Here is a 23,112-nt window from a genome sequence, read left to right as displayed (position 1 = left end):
GAAAGGTTATCATGCAGCCTATCACAGTGGTTTCTTAAAGGACAACCAGTGAAAACAACAATAATAACAACATTATGAATAAATCATTGTAGAGACTCTATATTCTATTATTGTCCTTTGAAGACTGTTGACTTTTCCTCTAACAGACACATCAATTACTTGCTAAGCACCTTGAAATTGTGTTGACTTGGTTTTACAATTTAAGGACAGATTTGTGAAAAGCCCAAGATGTTTTCCAAGCCCTTTTAAGAAGCAGGACCCAACTGCCAAATTCTGTTTTTCCTATGGTTTTGTCCAGACTTGGTTTTAGAGTTTTTTTCAAAGCATGTCTAGAGTAGACCTTACTCTAGGGTGTGGTCTTTATTCCTAAGGTACAGTTTTCTGTTGTCTCTGCAAAATGAGTTCATGGGGCGTTAGGAGGTTTTTCCCCTCTAGCTGGGCATGAACACCAACGTTGACCACTAGTATCTCTGATGCCATAACAGCCTCTTTGTGGTTAATCTCAAGAAGGTTCTCTGGGGCTTCCCTGGTGGCACAGTGGTTGAGAGTCTGCCTGCCAATGCAGGGGACACGGGTTCGAGCCCTGGTCTGGGAAGATCCCACATGCCGCGGAGCAACAAAGCCCGTGAGCCACAACTACTGAGCCTGCGCATCTGGAGCCTGTGCTCCGCAACAAGAGAGGCCGCGACAGTGAGAGGCCCACGCACCGCGATGAAGAGTGGCCCCCGCTCGCCACAACTAGAGAAAGCCCGCGCACAGAAACGAAGACCCAACACAGCCAAAAATTAATTAATTAATTAATTAATTAATTTTTTAAAAAAAGAATCAGATTTATATTTAAAAAAAAAAAAAAAGAAGGTTCTCCATGCAAGCATGGCCCTTGGTCCAGGAGTCACAGGGAATCTCCATATATTTCTGCCCCTTCTCTCTCTATCACTGGTGCTCTGCTTCAAACGTTTTAGACACGCTGGCGATGTCAGACTGTGCCCTCTGACTCCTCGGCTCAGTGGGGCCACTGTGCTCCGGTTAGACTCCAGATCTCTATGCCATGGTCAGGAAGTTAAGCCTAAATGGCACTCTGGGGTGATTGTGGGGCTCACAGTCTTGCTTTGTCTGTCGTCCCATGCCTGAAAACGCTGAGTGCATATACTTTGCCCAGTTGTATTTTGTCAACAGCAAGAGAACCTCTCCCTTATGTCCTACTATAGTCTATGGCAGCTGAGGGAGCAGGACCCACGTGGAACGCTTCCTGCCTTTTCCACACCAAGAGAATGCTAAGCTATTGAGGTTGAACCAGGAAGATTCTTGTCATGAGGACAATGTCAAAAAAAACCTATAGTTAATACTCTCAGAAACATCCTTGAAACAAGCCAGGAGGTTCTAAAGGAATGATCATTCAAAGGACAAAAAAGAGCTCTTGTATACTAAGCTGGAGGAGATTAGCGAGGTTATTCCAAATGCCCTCCACTAACTGCCTACAACTTGATACGTCCTTTGCACCTTTGCACCGGGGAGTTGGGAATATTCCTGGCATCTTCTTTCAATTTGTCCTAACTGTTTGATATCTAGAAGAAAGTCTTAGAGGCTGGTAGTATGATGCCAGAGTTGTTTCCTGATTTCAGTGCAGGTGAAGCATTCTCTGTTTTTTATTATTTTGTGTGCATTTGAGTCTAGGAAAGTGGGATTTTTCAAGGTGCACTTACTTAAACCACTGAGTTTCTTGGAGTTGCTCTGTTTCCTTATTCTTATTTTGTCTCTGTGATTGCATATTATATGATACGTATAGGAGTATATGTTATATGATAACGTAATAGCATATAATTTGTTCTCCATGATTTGGGAATGTGCCCATAGCCTGATCATATTGTTTTTCTTTTTGGAAATGCTTGCTAACACTACATTAATGCTCCTAAATTATGCTTTTTGGATTAATCACAATACCTTCCACAAACATTTGAAAACTAAATATAGATGCATAAAATATTCTTTATTCAGTTTATATCTCTGCTTGTTGAATGCAGGGATTTAAAGAACAGAGGAATGCACAGCCTACATGTTTAGGATTATTTTTAATTTCTATTCAGGTTAACTAACACCAGCATCTTCTAAAGCCCTACTATGTGCAAAGTACTGTGCTATACCCTGGAGATATAAACCTTAGTAATAAACAATTCTGCTTTCAAAGATACTACAATCTTGCAAACTAACTGTGTTATTCATATGTGCCTTTTAGGTTGAGTATTTATGTCGTGATGCAATCAAATCTCAATGAAATGTTTATCAAGTTCTTTTCACCATTATAGTTTATCATTATTCTAGTTATATCTAAAGAGCTCAACCCAAAGGGAGCATTTCAGGAACATATATAATTATCTAAATCCCTCTCACCAATAACCCTAAAGTGTGTTCTAACTGGTAAATCCACAGAAATTTCCTAGGGTGCTAATTGTACATGGTGAAATGCCCCATTTATCTGTTTAAATCCACCTAGGAGATGAACAACACCATAGTATTTGGTATTAAATACTTAATATTATCCCATTATCGGAGGCAACATTTTTTGGGGGAGGGGGAAGCAACATTTTAAATATGTGAATCTCACACACAAAGCCAAGAAAAAATCTACATATGCACCACAAATGATGCCCTTGGTATCCAATAAGCTACCTCCATCTTGCAAAACATTTTCTGATTCACATAACCCATCTAACAGTTTGAATAATAGTGCCGGGTTTTCCTCTAAATGCCAGGGCAAATCCGAATATTATTCATATTAAAGAATTAAAACAAGGCCAATCTTAAAGCTTCTATTCAAATTTTAACCATTCATTGTATATATATACCACATCTTTATCCATTCATCTGTCAATGGACACTTAGGTTGCTTCCATGTCCTAGCTATTGTAAATACTGCTGCAATGAACATTGGTGTATATATATACAATAGAATATTACTCAGCCATAAAAAGGAATGAAATTGAGTCATTTTTAGAGATGTGGATGGACCTAGAGTCTGTCATACAGAGTGAAGTAAGTCAGAAAGAGAAAAACAAATATTGTATATTAAATATTTGTGGAATCTAGAAAAATGGTACAGATGAACCAATCTGCAGGGCAGGAATAGAGATGCAGACACAGAAAATGGACGTGTGGACACAGGAGGGGAAGGGGGGACAGGATGAATTGGGAGATTAGGTTTGACATATATACACTACCAGGTGTAAAACAGTTAGCTGGTGGGACCGTGCTGTATAGCACAGGGAGCTCAGCTCGGTGCTCTGTGATGACCTAGATGGGTGGGATGGGGGGGTGGGAGGGAGGTCCAAGAGGGAGGGGTTATCTGTATACATATAGTTAATTTGCTTCGTTGTACAGCAGAAACAGACACAGCATTGTAAAGCAACTATACTCCAATTTAAAAAAAATTTCTTTTAACCATTCATGAAAGCACTGCTGAAGTTCAGCTTTTGTGAATTTTTCTCTAACCACTCAGTCTAAGATAGTCAGTCCCACAAATTCTTTTTCTTATTCATGAAGCCCTTTGGGCGCTTTGTCTTATAGGACTTGGATTATCACTCTTCCGTGTCCATGTGTTCTTTTTCTCCCCAGTGAGATTATTAACTCCTCCAGCGCAAGGTCACATCGTGTTTCCAGCTCTTAGCAATATGCTAGAAGGCATGAATATAGAACAACAGCAAGCACAAGCCTCTTTTAGAATGCGAATAGAATACCTGCTTTTTAATCCCTATTCTTACTCAACCAATTTCTGGATATAGGAAATTCATGCTTAAATGGAGCCTTTGGATCGCCTTTGAAGGCAAGGGAAAAAACTTCTGTTTCTGCTAACATAGTAGATTAACTCTACTGCACAACCTTCCAATTGGAACTGGTGAAAATGGCTAAATAAAATATTTTCATAAACACCTATAAAATGCTCACTGAGCTGGTAAGAAACTAAAGAATCCACAAAGGGAAAAATTAAATATAAAAATGGAAAGCTAGAAGTTGGCAGGCAGCAAAAGCAGCAATTTTCCAAATAGTATCTGCAAAATCCTGGTGCTATTGAGGCTAAGCTTTTGAGACTAAGAAATCTGTGTCGGGAAGAGTAGGGTGATCAGACCTCCTGGTTTACCCAGGAGAGTACTAGTTAACGTCTGCTGCTCAGGTGTAATCATTCATTGAACCCACTTTTATTCTTAAAAGTGCATGGAATGATGCATGCTCATCCTAAGTATAAAAGACAGGACATAATGTATGGAACTCAAAAAGGTAGGGGTTCTAATAGGAGATCTTTGCAAAATTCTGTACATCAGTGTTAGGGGGAATATTAAATAAGACTACAAAGCAGAAAGGAACAGCATGTAAAATAATCTGCATTTACTTTGACACTGGATGGAAGGAAAATGAATTTGCCCCTGAGAAATCATCGTCAGCATCAAGCGCTCATGTAAATTTGTTGTTACCTGCATGTTAAAACTGAAGTTCAAGTGGAGAATTGAATTTAAAGTGATTTCCAGATGGGTAGGACTTCCAGGCAACTGGCAGAAGCATATGCAAAAACTCTCTGAGGGAACACGACTTTAACCTAGGTCTCCAAGAATTCCTATTGGTAAAATTTCCAAGGAAAATGAGAAGCACATGTAAAAATAAATCACAGGAAGTGTCAACAAAAGGGCACAATGGGCGAAATACATCAGAATTAGAGGACAGAAGAAGCAGACTGTCAAAGATTTCATATGTGAGAAATATCAGACCTTAATTGCAAGATGGAATGTTTATCTTCTGTAAGAAATTGAGTCTTGAGAAGAAGAGTGATGGAAGTGAGACTATAATATTATTAAGCAAAAACCCCCCAGACTTCTAGAACTAACAAACATAATCAATTAAAATAAAAATTTTGATGGATAGGTAAAACAGGAGACCTGACACAGAAAAAGAAAATTAATAAATTGGACATGAAATAAGAAAAAAACTATCTGGAATGCAACCCAAAGCAGCAAGGAAATGAAAAATTTGAAAGAGTTTGGCCTTGAGGAGAAGGTGAGAAGGCCCAATATGTATCTGAGCAGATTTTCAGAAGGTGATAAAAAAGAGGCTGGGGAAAATAATAAAAACAGTTGGGTAATGAGGTCACATGTTTATTGTATTAATTGACAAGCAAACAAATAGATTATAGAAAGGAAGGCTTCATGGGTAAAGGTAATTTTCTTTTATGGGTCAAAGAATTTTTTAATAACTTTTTTTTAAGTTTTTTTTTTTTTTTTTGATGTGGACCATTTTTTTTTTAAGAACAGTGATGACAATCTGTTCTAAACCAAGGATATGATTAATTCAATTCTGTTCACCTGGGAGTTATAGAAGTTGATAGATAGATATCAATTAATCCAAATGAAATCAAGAAAGAGGAAGGAAAAAGAAATAGAAAAGTGGGACAAATAAGGCCATAAAATAAAATGGAAAAACAAATACAAATATGTCAATAATCACAATAAATGTGAAAAAACTACATATTCCAATCTAATGTGTAGATTTTCAGACCACACTTTAGTATAATCTGTTCTCTTTTATTTATTTTATTTTAATTAATAAGTTAATTTATTTGACCATGCCGTGCAGCATGTGGTATCTTAGTTCCCTGACCGAGGATCAAACCCGTGCCCCCTGCATTGGAAGCACAGAGCCTTAACCACTGGACTGCCAGGGACGTCCCTCTCTGCTCTTTTAAAGAGACACATCTACAATATAAAACAACTTTCTAACTTACAAAGGAATAAAAAAATGAAACATACTTGTAACAATGAAAGCAATAGAAATTGTCCCAATACAATAGAAGTTCATTACTCATGTAAAAAATCATTGTAGGTGTTTCTGGTCAGAAAGTAGCTAATGTCTACACAGTGATTCAGGGGCCCAAATGCATTTCAACTCTTTACTTCTCCACTGCCTAGGGCTTTGGGGTCTTCTTCTTAACCCCCCTTTTCTAACCACCTTTCTTACATCCCATTGGCAGTAACTGATCACAGCTCTTTCCAAATGGTCTGGTTGTAGATCTTCATTATCTGGCTATTTAGGAATTAAAAGGCTAGTTATCTGGCAACTGTCCCAACCTTAATACATAAAGACAGAGCAAATTAAAGATAACTTCAATATAAATGCTCCTTCAGAAAAAGGAAACGATAGAGACAATAGTCATAAGAATTCTGGGGGCTTCCCTGGTGGCGCAGTGGTTGAGAATCTGCCTGCTAATGCAGGGGACACGGGTTTGAGCCCTGGTCTGGGAAGATCCCACATGCCGCGGAGCAACTAGGCCCGTGAGCCACAACTACTGAACCTGCGTGTCTGGAGCCTGTGCTCCACAACAAGAGAGGCCACCATAGTGAGAGGCCCGCGCACCGCGATGAAGAGTGGCCCCCACTTGCCGCAACTAGAGAAAGCCCTAGCACAGAAACGAAGACCCAACATAGCAATCAATCAATCAATCAATCAATCTTTAAAAAAAAAAAAAGAATTCTGAAATCCTGCCATGGAGGCATTGTAAAGGCCCTGTGCCTTCCCTGTGGTGGACATTTCTTGATTAAAACTCAATTCTGCTCTTTAGAAGAAACTTCCTTTCCACTGTTCCCCACTGTCCTGAAGATTCTACTTGATTCTCCTCTAAGGCAGTGGTTTCCAGGTTTAGCAAGCGTCAGAATCCCCTGGAGGGCATGTTACAACACAGATTGATGGGCATCAGCCCTAGAATTTCCGCATAATTTGTATTTCTGACAAGTTCCTGGGTGATGGTGAGGCTGCTTGTTTGGGGACCACACTTTGGGAGAACCACTGCCCTAAGTCGCCATCTGAAATGGGCTGGAGGAATGTGACCTCTTTGAGGGCACACCATTTTCACTACCAGCTTCCCACTGGGACAAGTTTGGACACATGAGGGCTATTTTATAGCCACAGGCTTTTTAAAGCCAGACTGCAGTTTATTTAGCAAGACAATTCTCACAGATACTTAGCAGGCTTCGCATCTATTTGCTTCCCGTAAATCCCATGTATGGATAACCACCTTAGTGCTTTCCCAGACACAATTCTCACTCTGATTCATACGCTTGCTTTCTGCTCCCCACCTCCCATGATTGTGTCTTTCACTGCAGTGGAGGTACCTTGGGGCCATCTCATAAAAGAACCAACCTTGAGTTGGAAAAAAGTAACCTTAATCGGTTCTTTGGCACGAGATCAAATCCCTTCATGTAACTGAGAACTCCTAATGGACTTTTGTTGCTCAAAGTTCTTTTCATTCTAATTTTTAAATCCTGGTTTAAAGTGCAGAAACAGTCAGCTTTGCCAATTCTTGAAACTCTATAGTTCTGGACTCTTTCCATTCTTTTCCATCTCTGCTCCCAAGCCAACCACTTCTTGCTGGGACTCATCTTTTCCTTTTTACACCTTGCTATAAGCAGTGAGTAGAAACCAACACATGCACTAACATTTCTAGCTCTTTCCAGATAGTTCTTGCAGAGCTACATATCTGCTAGGCACTTGATCTGCTTTAAAAATTACAGCAGGCAAATTTTTATGCTGCCATAAAAAAAAGCTCTGTACTTCTGTCTTGCTTTATTTTTCCTTGCTGCCTGCCACCCATCCACAGTGCCAAAGCTGCACATTTTAGAATTTGTTAAGGCAGCTTCCCACTTCAAGATACTAATTTCCGTATCTGTTAGGGTAATAGTAGCAGATGAAACAAAATAGCCCCTCAATGGAGTGGCTCACGCAATAGAATTCTTTTCTTGCTCAAGTGACTGCCCAACATAGGGGTTCCTGGTTGGCAGGCTATTTACCTATGTGCAGTGATTCAAACATCTATGTTCCTTCCACCTGTGGCTTCACCAAATCCAGAGTTCTTGCATCTCTGTGGATGAGGAAAGAGAGAAGGCACACACTTCTTATGTAAGTACCACATCACTTCTACACGCAATCCATTGGCAAGAACTAGTCATATGGATCCATCTATCACTGGTTCTTTTTTTTTTTTTTTTTTCCTTTGGCCATACTGCTCAGCTCATGGGATCTTAGTTCCCCAACCAGGGATCGAACCCAGGCCCCCTGCAGTGGAAACGTGGAGTCTTAACCACTGGACTGTCAGGGAAGTCCCATATGGCTCCATCTAGATGCAGAAATGGATTAACCGATTGCTGATTGAGCAGCTGTTTCCCAACAACAATTCTATCCTCTGGAGAGGGGCAGGGGCATGGAATCTTGGCTGGCAGTTAGCTTTCTTTGCCACAAATATGAAAGACAATACAGAAACACTTTAGCAGATTTAGGAGCCTATCTTTAAAATTTGGGGATGAACAGGATTTTTAAATAAGCCACAAAAAATACAAACCATATATAAAATGTTGATAAATTCAACTACATACAAAATTTAGAGCTTCTGTTCATCAAAATACACCATAAAGAGAACAATAAGACAAGTCTCAAACTGTCTTTGAAGGCTGTCTGCCAAAGACTTTGGCTATATAAACAGCTGACCCTACATATCCAAAATATATTAAAAACTCTTACAAGTGAATAAAAGATAATTCAGTAGAAACAGTAAGTAAAAATGTATAGATAGCTATTTCCAGAAGATATAGCATGAACGGCCAACAGATTTACGGAAAGCTGTTTAACTCGCTAGAACTCAGAGGAATGCAAAATTGAACTGCAGTGAGTTGCCATTTTACTTCCATCAGATGGGTAAGTGTTTAAAAGTTGGTTAATAAGAAGTATCAGTAAGGAGATGTAGTGAAGTGAATTCTCTTAAAGTACTGTTAGGAAAGGACATTTACACACTAATTTGTAAAACAGTTTGGCATTACCTCTTAAAGGTAGTGGGTACAAGGGTGTTTGCTTTTTCATTATTCAATAGTAAACTGTGTGTGTGTGTGAGAGAGAGAGAGAGAGAGAGAAATCTATTTCACAATTAAACATTTAAAACAATAATATTTTGAAATTACACTGTAAGAATTACGGAAAAGATGGTCTTGGTGGTCCCACCTTAATTGCATTGGACACATTCTGTAACATATTATCCTGCTTCTTCCTCCTGCACATATTTAGAAATGGTCTTCTGTTTCATCACTGTACAAGCAGTGGATAGCATTACTTCTTAGATTAACGTGAAATGCCAATCTGAACAAATCCACCTCATCATTTTAATCTTTTGAGGATTGGTAGATAAAGGGGTGTGAGGGTAGAGCTATGAAATCTTTTCCATCCCTACATGCTATCCTCTGGAGGAAACTCACGGAGGAAGCATACCTTCTGTTTATGTCAGAGGGGTTAATTAAGAAGAGTTGGTGTCATTTCTAATAATTACTAGGGATCAAAATTTACAGAAGGCACGATGAGGGCCTGGCAGCTGTACCAAAATAAATCTTCCTTGAACCACACAGCAGCAGCTGTTACCTCTCAGAACAATTTTCCAAATCACCTTGGCTTTCTGAAAGCCCAACCATGAGAATAGCCTGATTCCTACCGAGTTCACTGGACAGGAAGAAGGGCCCCAGCAAATGCCATACGGCTCTACCCAGTGGCTTTAAAAACTGACACGACTCTTTCCATTTCTCCAGGAGTGAATTTTGAAGCTTCTTCTCTAGGATCCAGAATTTAAGGACAGAAATAGGCTCTTCTTTGTTAACTTTCAAAAGAAATAACCAATTCTCATAATAAACTATCAAGCATACTGTAAATGGGACAGAACTTCAAACAGCTCCATGCTGGGAAGCACAGGAAAAGAGGTTGGAAAAATAAAGCAAAGTTTGAAACTGTCTTTGTGGAATGGGAGGTAACGTCGTCCTAGAATCCCCCTCTCTCAGAGAGACACCCCAGAAACCACTTCCAGTACTACAGTGAGTGCAGAGCAATCCCCCTCAGGTGAAATTTTGCTACCTAACTGCACATGACCTTGCTTCCAATGCCAGAAACAAAACACTAACCACTAGAGGGCATAGAAAACCTTATTAGAAATCAAAGTGCCTCAGAGAAAACAATCAGTACCTGAAAAAATGAAACGCTTGAAATGTTCTCTTAGCCAGATACAGCTTGGAAAGGCAAAGTGAGGATGCATTTTTAAAAAACAATCTCTTCCAGACTTCCCCGGTGGCGCAGTGGTTAAGAATCCGCCTGCCAATGCAGGGGACATGGGTTTGAGCCCTGGTCCAGGAAGATCCCACATGCCGTGGAGCAACTAAGCCCGTGCGCCACAACTACTGAGCCCACGTGCCACAACTACTGAAGCCAGAGCGCCTAGAGCCCGTGCTCTGCAACAAGAGAAGCCACCGCAATGAGAAGCCCACACACCACAAAGAAGAGTAGCCCCCGCTCGCTGCAACTAGAGAAAACCTGCGTGCAGCAACGAAGACCCAGCGCAGCCAAAAATAAATAAATAAGTAAATAATTTTTAAAAAGATACAATCTCTTCCTATAAAATCTGATTCTCCTTTTGGAATATGAATTAAACAAGCAAAATCAGTAAATGTACCTATTTTCCCATTGATGTGAAGCAATTTCTAACCTATCTTACAATTTAGATTAACCCGCAGACATCAGTGTCTTTTTCAAAAGAATTTCATCCAGAAGGGTCCTTTGTAAATAGTAATGTAGTGGCTATTAAAGATTACAGCATCTTTGGCTTACAAAACCAACACTTGCCTAACTTACTCTGCTTAGAAAAGATTCCAAAGGAGTCCTGCATCAGAAGAGATGGGGTCTAGTGTGTGGAGATATTGTTTGGGAAATAGTATGATCCTCTCTTTTAGGAATTTGACTGTGCCCTGGGCTCACTGGGCTATAAGGTAATGATCATGTGTCTGGTTAACCCTTCCACTGGTTGGTTTTTGGCCCTGGTTTGCGTTGTGATGCATAGGTGATGGTGGCTGTTGGTGATGTTTGTCTTGTCTGTGTGTCTCTCTCCAGAATGTAAGAAATGCATATCAGCTTTGGAGTCCTGCTTTGTGATAAAAATGAATTATTAGGTCACACTACAACTTCCCTTGTCAACCACATTCCTCCTGTGTCTGCTGAAGTACCAATTATCTCCATATTACCAAAACCACTGGGGACTACCAGCTAACTCTTAATAAACATTGATGCACAAGGAAGACGTGAGCTTCCCGGGGACCGCACCTGCCTGGGAAAGGATGGAGAAGAGTACGTGGGCTGGAAGGAGATGCGGAAGGAAATTTTGTTTATTCCATATATATTATATATATAATATATATTCCATATATATTATATATATATAGCTATAATAATATTATATATAGCTATATATATATATTATATTATATATTATTAATATTATATATTATATTATATATATATATAATTTTTCATATTCATAAACTGAAGTGCAGATAGCAACTGAGATCACACAACCAATAAATGTTGGAGTCCGGGCTTGAACCCAGTGTCTGTGGGCTTAACTTCTACACATGGTGCCAAAGATTCTATGATGGCTCCTAAGGAGCTCTGTCCAGGACTCCGCTGGTTCTATGTGCATCCAGTTAATATATGACTAATGGCAAACTGACTTAAAGGCATCAATATTTGCTCCTTTTAGAAATTACAACTGTGCCCTCTCTCACCTTGCATCAGTCTCCCCACTGCAAAACAGGCAGATCTACCATCATTTAAATAGGTTCGAAACAACCAACCCACTCCTGTTCTTCCAAAAGATAGCTCTTCCTGACTGGAGTTTCTTAAACACAATCAGATAATTGCTTCTAGCAGATAAACAGAAACTGTAATATTTTCCTTCCAAATAATTGCATTTTAATCAATTGATTGGACTGAGCCTTCATTGTCAATTGCTACTCGATAGCTTATGTTGACCACCTTTAAACTGCCAGATATAGAGAGAATGGGATGTTGATATTTTTTGCTTATATTGGCATGTTTGTGTTCACAGACACTGGAAACTTTTTTAATAACATAATTACATAAATGTCTGCACACATTGTATATACACCCAAGTAGTAATTTCAAAACACATCATAATTTTTAGAACAGATGCAACACAACTGCCAGATGAATCAGAACAAGCCATTGTTTGGTGCCATGAGCATACTTCTCTTAATTTGCTTTTTTTTTCTCACCTAGGTGTTAAACGACTGTCATTATTTGTGTCGTCTCCAGAGCCTAATCAAGCTCATTCATAGCACGTAATATCCTTCCACAATAGAACATAACTCTTATTAGTTTCCGTAAGCTTGGTGAAAAGCTTAGATTCATAGAATATTAAAGCTGGAGAGGCCCTGAGGGACCACCTAGTTTATCCCCCTAATTTTACAGGTGGGGAAATTACTGGTATGTGGTTCACAGTGGGGAAGGGAGGCAAGGATCTGGAATGGGGGAAAGACAGTATTTCTGTTTCTTATTCTAAATTTCCTTGCCAATTCTGGTAACTCAGTTTCTCTGGAATTCTTTTTTCTTCTGTTTTCTTTGATCTCCATCCCTTTCTCTCAGTCTTGGCATCAACTGAAACATGGGTCACAGATCTGTCTCCTTCATACTCCAAAAGTTCCAATCATATGATGCTACCACCAGAGGGAGGAGATTTTCACTGGGAAGGAGTGGAGGATGCCATGGTGGGATTACGTCTCCTGACCACATGGTAGATGAATTTAAATTGAACCTAGGATTCCTCTTTCATAAGAGTCTCTCTGCCGATTCTGGCGATGTCCATCTCCACCTCCCACCATACTCCCTTTATCTCTTCAACCCACCTTTGACCTCTCTCCCCTCTGTTCTCTCCCAGCTCTATATATCTTTTTAGGGTCACTGTCTCTGTGTTGCTTTTGCTAACCCGTCCCCTCTGGGGCCTTACTTTCTGTTAGCTTCAGCTTTTCAGTGCATTTTCCTAAATAAAAACACTTCTTTCCCAAACAGAAACTCTGGTGCCAACAGCAAAGCAATAATATATATTTTTTTTACCCAGTTATATCATAACTGAAATATGTTTAACAAGCCTTTCGAATAACTAGGTGAAAGTGCTTAATTCTACCAGGGATAGCTGGGTAAGGCAACATTTACTCTGGAAAATGAAGGAGGCAAGACTGGGGAGGAAAGCACACCAAGCAAATAGAGCCATCTGGAGGTGAATACATATAGAACAAGTGGAAAACTGTAGGGCATGGAGGGTGCCTGGATTTCACATTTCCTGTGGCAGTGCGAGAAAATGATGTAGGAGCAGATAGCACAGGGTCTTTTATATCATCGTAATGTATTTAGATGGGTACCAGGATCTGTTCTTCTGGTTCTTTAACCCCTCTCCTAAACATACTTACTCTCCATCCACTCTTGTACCACTGTAGTCCAGGCTGCCATATCTTTTTCTTGGACTACTACACTGTTTTGAGGTACAGATACAAGTGAGAACATGATACATTAAGAAAATGGATTGTAAACTCAGGACAGAGTAAAAATGTGTGGAAGAGTGATAGGAGATAAGCTGAAGAGATAAACAGGCACCAAGACTATTTCCAAGGTCAACTTTGCATCTACTCAACTCTCTTTTAGATCCCAGCTAACTAATGATCTACCCAAATCTATCTATTCAACCGCTAGGAGGGAGTATTCCACCACCAAAATCTTTTTCCCATGCCCCTCTGAAAAATACACGAATGAATAAAGATTCTAGTAGATTTCCAGTGTAGCATAAATTTCATTACAAAAACAAATATCAAAATTACAATATTGTATTGATAGAGATCAAAGAAACTAGTAGAGAAGCTCCATGTTTACAAGAACGGGTTGTAATAACGTTTAGTTATTCCAGGCCATCTGTGCGAACATGAAAATAGCCTCATTACATGTAAACACATAATAATAGTAGTTATTAAAATTTGATTCTCTTTGTAGTGTACTCAAACAAAATGAGAAGCAGAGATGTTAAGGTACATTTTCTATGGATGCAGAATCAGGGAAATAATTAAATGCAAAAAAAAAAAAAAAAACCTAGAGTTTGAAAATTCTTTCTAGGATATCTGAAATTTGTATTAGAAAATCCAAGATGGCCCATAGATTAACCTAACTATTGTCCTAAACTTCATCACCCAGAGTTGACCATGTCTTATACAAGAAGGTCCACAGTCACTGAAATCAGCAGGCTGTCTTCGGAAGGGTTCTCTCCATACCTTGCTGTGCTGTCGTACTGATTGAGTGAGTCTGTCAAAGACCCTGACATCTACTAAGCCCCTAATAAGTGGTAGCTCCCTGCCCTTGATTGGGTGGGGAAAGGGCTCTACTACCTCCACTGGATTTTTACTATTGCAAGTTATGTTGTGATTCTCATGTGGTTGTGTTAAAATATAGCAACACTTTTTTGGGTCCCTGGTCTCTGCCAGGTACTCTGCACAATATTTTTCATATTCAATTTCAATAACCCCAGCTATTGAATGAGTGCTCAGGACTATAGAATTTATAAGCTAAAGAGCCAACATTTAGTTCAGCTTTTTGGTTCTCCAAAGCTAGCATTCCTCTTGCACCTTCCTGTTCTCATGCCGTCAGGTTTTCCCGTGGGACTCGTAAGGTAGTTGGAGCCTGAAAGACTTTTCTTTGACATACATTGAAAAAAGATGCCCAATAGTTTGAATCATCTAAGTTTCAGTTTCGTGGTTGAAGCACCCTTCCTACTCACTCATTCACATTTGAAATTCCTACGAATACAGGTAGTCCTCATTTTGCAGATGCAAACTGAAACCATGAAAAGCGATTTTAATAATCAGTGGGGTGAACAGAAAGGCTCCTGTTCCCAGGAGACACACAGGGTCCTGCTCGGTTTCAGTACTCGTTTGTTACAGAGGTCCAATTGGTGATAGGATTTGGAGAAAAGGAGAATATACAGACCAGAGGACCTAGCAAGCCATGAGGCTGCAGGGTCTTGGTGCTCCATCCAGGTGTCAGGCCTGAGCCTCTGAGATGGGAGAGCCAAGTTCAGGACATTGGACCACCAGAGACCTTCCAGCCCCATGTAATATCAATTGGCGAGAGCTCTCACAAGATCACTGTCTTAATACTAAGACCCAGCTCCACTCAACAACCAGCAAGCTCCAGTGCTGGACACCCATGCCAAACAACTAGCAAGACAAGAACACAACACCACCCATTAGCAGAAGGGCTGCCTAAAATCGTAATAAGTTCACAGACACCCCAAAACACACCACCGAACGTGGTCCTGCCCACCAGAAAGACAAGATCCAACCTCATCCACCAGAACACAGGCACCAGTCCCCTCCACCAGGAAGCCTACACAACCTACTGAAACAACTTTACCCACTGGGGCAGACACCAAAAACAACAGAAACTACGAACCTGCAGCCTGCAAAAAAAAAGACCCCAAAGACAGTGAGAAGGCAGAGAAATACGCAGCAGATGAAGGAGCAAGGTAAAAACCCACCAGATCAAACAAATGAAGAGGAAATAGGCAGTCTACCTGAAAAAGAGTTCAGAGTGATGATAGTAAAGATGATCCAAAATCTTGGAAATAGAATGGAGAAAATACAAGAAACGTTTAACAAGGACCTAGAAGAACTAAGAGCAAACAAACAATGATGAACAACACAATAAATGAAATTAAAAATTCTCTAGAAGGAATCAATAGCAGAATAACTGAGGCAGAAGAACGGATAAGTGACCTGGAAGATAAAATAGTAGAATTAACTATCGCAGAGCAGAATAAAGAAAAAAGAATGAAACGAATGGAGGACAGGCTCAGAGACCTCTGGGACAACATGAAATGCACCAACATTCGAATTATATGGGTCCCAGATGAAGAAGAAAAAAAGAGAAATATTTGAAGAGATGATAGTTGAAAACTTCCCTAATATGGGAAAGGAAATAGTCAGCCAAGTCCAGGAAGCACAGAGAATCCCATACACGATAAATCCAAGGAGAAACATGATAAGACACATATTAATCAAACTATCAAAAATTAAATACAAAGAAAAAATATTAAAAGCAGCAAGGGAAAAGCAACAAATAACATACAGGGAATCCCCATAAGGTTAACAACTGATCTTTCAGCAGAAACTCTGCAAGCCATAAGGGAGTGGCAGGACATATTTAAAGTGATGAAAGGGAAAAACCTACAACCAAGATTACTCTACCCAGCAAGGATCTCATTCAGATTTGACAGAGAAATTAAAACCTTTACTGACAAGCAAAACCTAAGAGAATTCAGCACCACCAAACCAGCTTTACAACAAATGCTAAAGGAACTTCTCTAGGCAGGAAACACAAGAGAAGGAAAACACCTACAAAAACAAACCCCAAACAATTAAGAAAATGGTAATAGGAACATACATATTGATAATTACCTAAAATGTAAATGGATTATGTGCTCCAATCAAAAGACATAGACTGGCTGAATGGTTACAAAAACAAGGCCCATATATATGCTGTCTACAAGAGACTCACTTCAGACCTAGGGACACATACAGACTAAAAGTTAGGGGATGGAAAAAGATATTCCATGCAAATGGAAATCAAAAGAAAGCTAGAGTAGCAATTCTCATATCAGACAAAGTAGACTTTAAAATAAAGACAATTACAAGAGACAAAGAAGGACACTATATAATGATCAAGGGATCAATCCAAGAAGAAGATATAACAATTGTAAATATTTATGCACCCAACATAGGAGCACCTCAATACATAAGGCAAATGCAAAGAGCCATAAAAAGGGAAATCGACAGTAACACAATCATAGTAGGGGACTTTAACACCCCACTTTCACCAATGGACAGATCATCCACAATGGAAATAAATAAGGAAACACAAGCTTTAAAGGACACATTAAACAAGATGGACTTAATTGATATTTATAGGACATTCCATCCAAAAACAACAGAATACACTTTCTTCTCAAGTGCTCATGGAACATTCTCCAGGATAGATTGTATCTTGGGTCACAAATCAAGCCTTGGTAAATTTAAGAAAATTGAAATCATATCAAGTATTGTTTCTGAACACAATGATATGACACTAGATATCAATTACAGGAAAAAAACTGTAAAAAATACAAACCCATGGAGGCTAAACAATACACTACTAAATAACCAAGAGATCACTGAAGAAATCAAAGAGGAAATCAAAAATTATCTAGAAACAGATGACAATGAAAACATGGCAACCCAAAAACCTATGGGATGCAGCAAAAGCAGTTCTAAGAGGGAAGTTTATAGCAATCAATCCTACCTCAAGAAACAAGAAAAATCTCAACTAAACAACCTAACCTTACACCTAAAGCAATTAGAGAAAGAAGAATTAAAAAACCCCAAAGTTAGCAGAAGGAAAGAAATCATAAATATCAGATCAGAAATAAATGAAAAAGAAATGAAGGAAACAATAACAAAGGACAATAAAACTAAAAGCTGGTTCTTTGAGAAGATAAACGAAATTGATGAACCATTAGCCAGACTCATCAAGAGAAAAAGGGAAAAGACTCAAATCAACAGAATTAGAAATGAAAAAGGGGAAGTAACAACTGACACTGCAGAAATACAAAGGATCATGAGAGATTACTACAAGCAACTCTATGGGAATAAAATGGACAACCTGGAAGAAATGGACAAATTCATAGAAAAGCACAACCTTCCGAGACTGAACCAGGAAGAAATAGAAAATATAAACAGACCAATGACAAGCACTGAAATTGAAGCTGTGCTTAAAAATCTTCCAACAGGGCTTCCCTGGTGGCGCAGTGGTTGAGAGTCTGCCTGCCAATGCAGGGGACACGGGTTCGAGCCCTGGTCTGGGAGGATCCCACATGCCGCGGAGCGACTAGGCCCGTGAGCCACAATTACTGAGCCTGCGCATCTGGAGCCTGTGCTCCGCAACAAGAGAGGCCGTGATAGTGAGAGGCCCGCGCACCGCGATGAAGAGTGGCCCCCGCTTGCCGCAACTAGAGAAAGCCCTCGCACAGAAATGAAGACCCAACACAGCCAAAAATAAATAAATAAAAATAAAAAAAAAATAAAAAAAAAAAATCTTCCAACAAACAAAAGCCCAGGACCAGATGGCTTCACAGGCAAATCCTATCAAACATTTAGAGAAGAGCTAACACCTATCCTTCTCAAACTCTTCCAAAATATAGCAGAGGGAGGAACACTCCCAAACTCATTCTACGAGGCCACCATCACCCTGATACCAAAACCAGAGAAAGATGTCACAAGAAAAGAAAACTATAGGCTCATATCACTGATGAACATAGATGCAAAAATCCTCAACAAAATACTAGCAAACAGAATCCAACAGCACGTTAAAAGGATCATACACCACGATAAAGTGGGCTTTATCCCAGGAATGCAAGGATCCTTCAGTATATGCAAATCAATCAATGTGATACACCATCTTAACAAATTGAAGGAGAAAAACCGTATGATCATCTCAATAGATGCAGAAAAAGCTTTTGACAAATTCAATACCCATTTATGATAAAAACCCTCTAGAAATTATGCATAGAGGGAACTTACTTTAGCATAATAAATGCCATATATGACAAACCCACAGCCAACAGCATTCTCAATGGTGAAAAACTGAAACCATTTCCACTAAGATCAGGAGCAAGACAAGGTTCTCTAGTCTCACCACTCTTATTCAGCAGAGTTTTGGATGTTTTAGTCACAGCAATCAGAGAAGAAAAAAAAATAAAAGAAATCCAAATCAGAACAAAAGAAGTAAAACTGTCACTGTTTGCAGATGACATGATACTATACATAGAGAATCCTAAAGAGGCTACCAGAAAACTACTAGAGCTAATCCATGAATTTGGTAAAGTAGCAGGATACAAAATTAATGCCCAGAAATCTCTTGCATTCCTATACACTAATGATGAAAAATCTGAAAGAGAAATTAAGGAAACACTCCCATTTACCATTGCAACAAAAAGAATACAGTACCTAGGAATAAACCTACCTAAGGAGACAAAAGACCTCTAGACAGAAAACTATATGACACTTATGAAAGAAATTAAAGATGATACAAACATATGGAGAGATATACCATGTTCCTGGATTGGAAGAATCAGCATTGTGAAAATGACTCTACTACCCAAAGCAATCTACAGATTCAATGCAATCCCTATCAAACTACCAATGGCATTTTTCACAGAAATAGAACCAAAAATTGCACAATTTGTATGGAAACACAAAAGACCCCGAATAGCCAATGCAATCTTGAGAAAGAAAAATGGAGCTGGAGGAATCAGGCTCCCAGGCTGCAGACTATAATACAAAGCTACAGTAATCAAGACAGTATGATACTGGTACAAAAACAGAAATATAGATCAATGGAACAGGATACAAATCCCAGAGATAAACCCATGCACATATGGTCACCTTATCTTTGATAAAGGAGGCAAGAATATACAATGGAGAAAAGATACCCTCTTCAGTAAGTGGTGCTCGGAAAACTGGACAGTTACATGTAAAAGAATGAAATTAGAACACTCCTTAACACCATACACAAAAATAAACTCAAAATGGATTCAACACCTAAATATAAGGCCAGACACTATCAAACTCTTAGAAGAAAACATAGGGAGAACACTCTATGACATAAATCACAGCAAGATCCTTTTTGACCCACCTCCTACAGAAGTGGAACTAAAAACAAAAATAAACAAATGGGACTTAATGAAACTTAAAAGCTTTTGCACAGCAAAGGAAACCATAAACAAGAAGAAAAGACAACCCTCAGAATGGGAGAAAATATTTACATACGAAGCAACTGACAAAAGATTAATCTCCAAAATATACAAGCAGCTCATGCAGCTCAATATCAAAAAAACAAAAAACCCAATCCAAAAATGGGCAGAAGACCTAAATAGACATTTCTCCAAAGAAGATATATAGATTTCCAACAAGCACATGAAAGGATGCTCAACATCATTAATCATTAGAGGAATACAAATCAAACCTGCCATGAGGTATCACCTCACACTGGTCAGAATGGCCATCATCAAAAAATCTAGAAACAGTAAATGCTGGAGAGGGTGTGGAGAAAAGGGAACCCTCTTGCCCTGTTGGTGGGAATGTAAATTGATACAGCCACTATGGAGAACAGTATGGAGGTTCCTTAAAAAACTAAAAATAGAACTACCATACGACCCAGGAATCCCACCACTGGGCATATACCCTGAGAAAACATAATTCAAAAAGAGTCATGTATCACAATGTTCATTGCAGCACTATTTACAGTAGCCAGGACATGGAAGCAACTTAAGTGTCCATCAACCGATGAATGGATAAAGAAGATGTGGCACATATATACAATGGAATGTTACTCAGCCATAAAAAGAAATGAAATTGAATTATTTGTAGTGAGGTGGATGGACCTAGAGACTGTCATACGGAGTGAAGTAAGCCAGAAAGAGAAAAACAAATACGATATGCTAACACATATATATGGAATCTAAAAAAAAAAAAATGGTTTTGAATAACCTAGGGACAGGACAGGAATAAAGACACAGACATTGAGAATAGACTTGAGGACAGAGGGAGGGGGAAGGGTAAGCTGGGACAAAGTGAGAGAGTGGCATGGACATATATACACTACCAAATGTAAAATAGATAGCTAGTGGGAAGCAGCCGCATAGCACAGGGAGATCAGCTCGGTGCTTTGTGACCACCTGGAGCGGTGGGATAGGGAACATGGAAGGGAGACGCAGGAGGGAGGAGATATGGGGATATATGTGTACGTATAGCTGATTCACTTTGTTATACAGTAGAAACTAACACAATATTGTAAAGGAAGTATACTCCAATAAAGATGTTAAAAAAAAATCAATGGGGAAAATTATAATTGCTTCTTGATCTTTAATACTTTTTGTTGAAACATTAAAAGCTCTCCATGTCACTTGTAAACATAAAGGGAAATAGTGAAAATATGAATAGTAAAATAGTATGAATTTAGTATACTATAAATGAAAACACTAGACACATTGACAATGAAAGTTTTTCATTTTTTTGTAAAAACATATCAAGAGTAACTTGAACAGAGCTTACTTTCTTCTCATTGTAGAAGTTACAACATGCATGGAGAAAGCATCTTTTCCATGCCTTGTTGAATTGTCATACTCCTTTCTAAGATTGGATCACCTTTCAACATTGTCTTCTTTGTGCCTTCAGTGTCATGAAATATCACTGGGTATTCCTTTAACGTGAAGGTTTTTTTTTTTTTTTTTTTTTTTTTTTTTGCCAGCTTCACTTCCTCTCGGACATCTTTATCTTCAAAAAGTTAAAAATAGAACTACCATACGATCCAGCATCCCCATTTGGGATATATACCAAAAAGAATTGAAATCAGGATCTCTAAGCAATATCTGCATTCTTGTGTCATTGCAGTACTGTTCACAATAGCCAAGTTATGGAAATAGCCAACATTCCCGTCAACATATGAATGGATACAAAAAAAATGTGGTATATATACACACAATGGAATATTTCTCAGCCTTAAAAATAAGGAAATCCTGCCAGTTGTGACAACATGGATGAACCTGGAATAAAATAAGGCAGTCACAAACGGATACATACTGTACGATTCCAGTTCTATAAAGTAGCTAGATAAGTCAAATTCAAAGAAGCAGAGAATAGAATGGCGGTTACCAGGGGCCAGGGAGAAAGGGAAATGGGGAGTAGTTGTTCAGTTGGTATAAAGTTTCAATTATGCAAGATGAATAGTTCTAAACATCTGCTGTACAACCCAGTGCCCATAGTCAACAATACGGTACAATACATGTAACAATGTGTTAAGTTGATAGATTTATGGTGAGTGCTCTTACCAAAAAAATCCCCAAAGGTACATGAGGAATCTTCGGAGGAGTTGGTTGTTATCTGTTACGTTGATTGTGGTGATGGTTTCATGAGTATATACAGATATCCAGACTCATCAAGTTGTACACGTTAAATACGTAGTTTACTGTATATCAATTATACAGTTGACATTGTATACTATTTATACAGTTAAAAATTGTTTGTTTTTTTTTTTATAAAATCTTCTAAGTTCAGAAAAGGAAAAATGAATTTTCTGGGGAATCTCAAAGCTTCGCTCCTGCTTTCGGTACCATGTGAAAGAGTCACTTTTAGTCTTTCTTAACACAAATCTTTAAATCTATTCTTCAGAGAATTATTTCCATGATCATATATTTGCCCGTTCTTGAAGTCAATGAGAAAACTGCTTTCACTAATATTTACTTACTACTGTTAACAGATCTAAATGTTGAATGGCAGCTGGCCACCTCAGTATCCACTGGGAATTTACCTTCTTTTAGAAATGAATTTGTTTGACTATGTCATCCCAGACTTTATGATAAGTCAAGATATTTGCTCACATAAATATTTTAGGAAGCAATACAAGGAGCCTCGGAAAGAATTCTTGAAGAGGAGATAGATTTCAGTCTAGATTCTCCCTGTAAGGCACTTAAACTCTTTCTTCCTCTTCTTTAAACACTGTTCCAAAAAATACTTCAGCAGCGCACTATCTCCAGATTTGAAGTACCTTCTAGAAAGGGCGTAAAATGCGCCCTACCCAGGGAAGACAGAATAGCTGTCCTTTCTGTTCAATGTGGCACGACTTTCATTGTCGTGCAAGACTATGTTGTGATGGAACATGGGAGGAAGCATTCAAAATGATTATCTTGGGGTTTTGAAGAGCCTTAATTATGATAAAAGTGGTATTTTGACAATTCTTTCAACAATGTGGGAAAAAAAGGAGGCTTTGTACTTAAATGACTTTAATTATTCTAAAGGTTCGCTGTACGTGAAGAGGGTCTTTTCCCAACTCCCAGGCAGTTCTGAGTTCCACAAGGCAGATTAGCCACAAGGACATGCTTTAATAAAAGGAACAGTGGGGCTCAAACTGCACGGTTGTGATTGTAAACTTTATGCTTCCAAATTTCCCCACACTTTAGAATAGATGAAGTTCAGGGCCTGCTATCTGTACAACAAACAGTAATGGACCCAGCTGTGTCTTCTCCTATACTACCCACTTATTCCTTCAAAGAGCTGAGAACAGGAGTCATATTTCAAATAAAAAGCACATGTCCTCTTTTGATAGATTGGGGGCATCTTGGTGTGGTGGAGT

General features: G+C 38.9%; 1 long non-coding RNA gene across 3 annotated transcripts in view; it reads right to left on the bottom strand.

Annotated features, from left to right (window-relative positions):
- Nucleotides 1-23,112, bottom strand: part of LOC309616043 — a 33,665-nt gene that overhangs the window by 5,431 nt on the left and 5,122 nt on the right. For 2 of the 3 annotated variants that reach the window (XR_014237230.1, XR_014237231.1), the window contains exon 2: nt 7,824-7,894. The exons of the other annotated variant lie outside the window; for it this stretch is intronic. This is a non-coding gene — a long non-coding RNA (uncharacterized lncRNA). The remainder of the gene's footprint in view (nt 1-7,823; nt 7,895-23,112) is intronic. 3 annotated transcript variants of the gene reach the window in all.

This window comes from Balaenoptera borealis, assembly GCF_965194805.1.
Source record: "Balaenoptera borealis genome assembly, chromosome: 18".
NCBI classification, from domain to species: Eukaryota; Metazoa; Chordata; class Mammalia; order Artiodactyla; family Balaenopteridae; genus Balaenoptera; species Balaenoptera borealis.
Note: the sequence above shows the minus strand (reverse complement) of the source record. Positions and strands in the feature narration are given on the sequence as shown.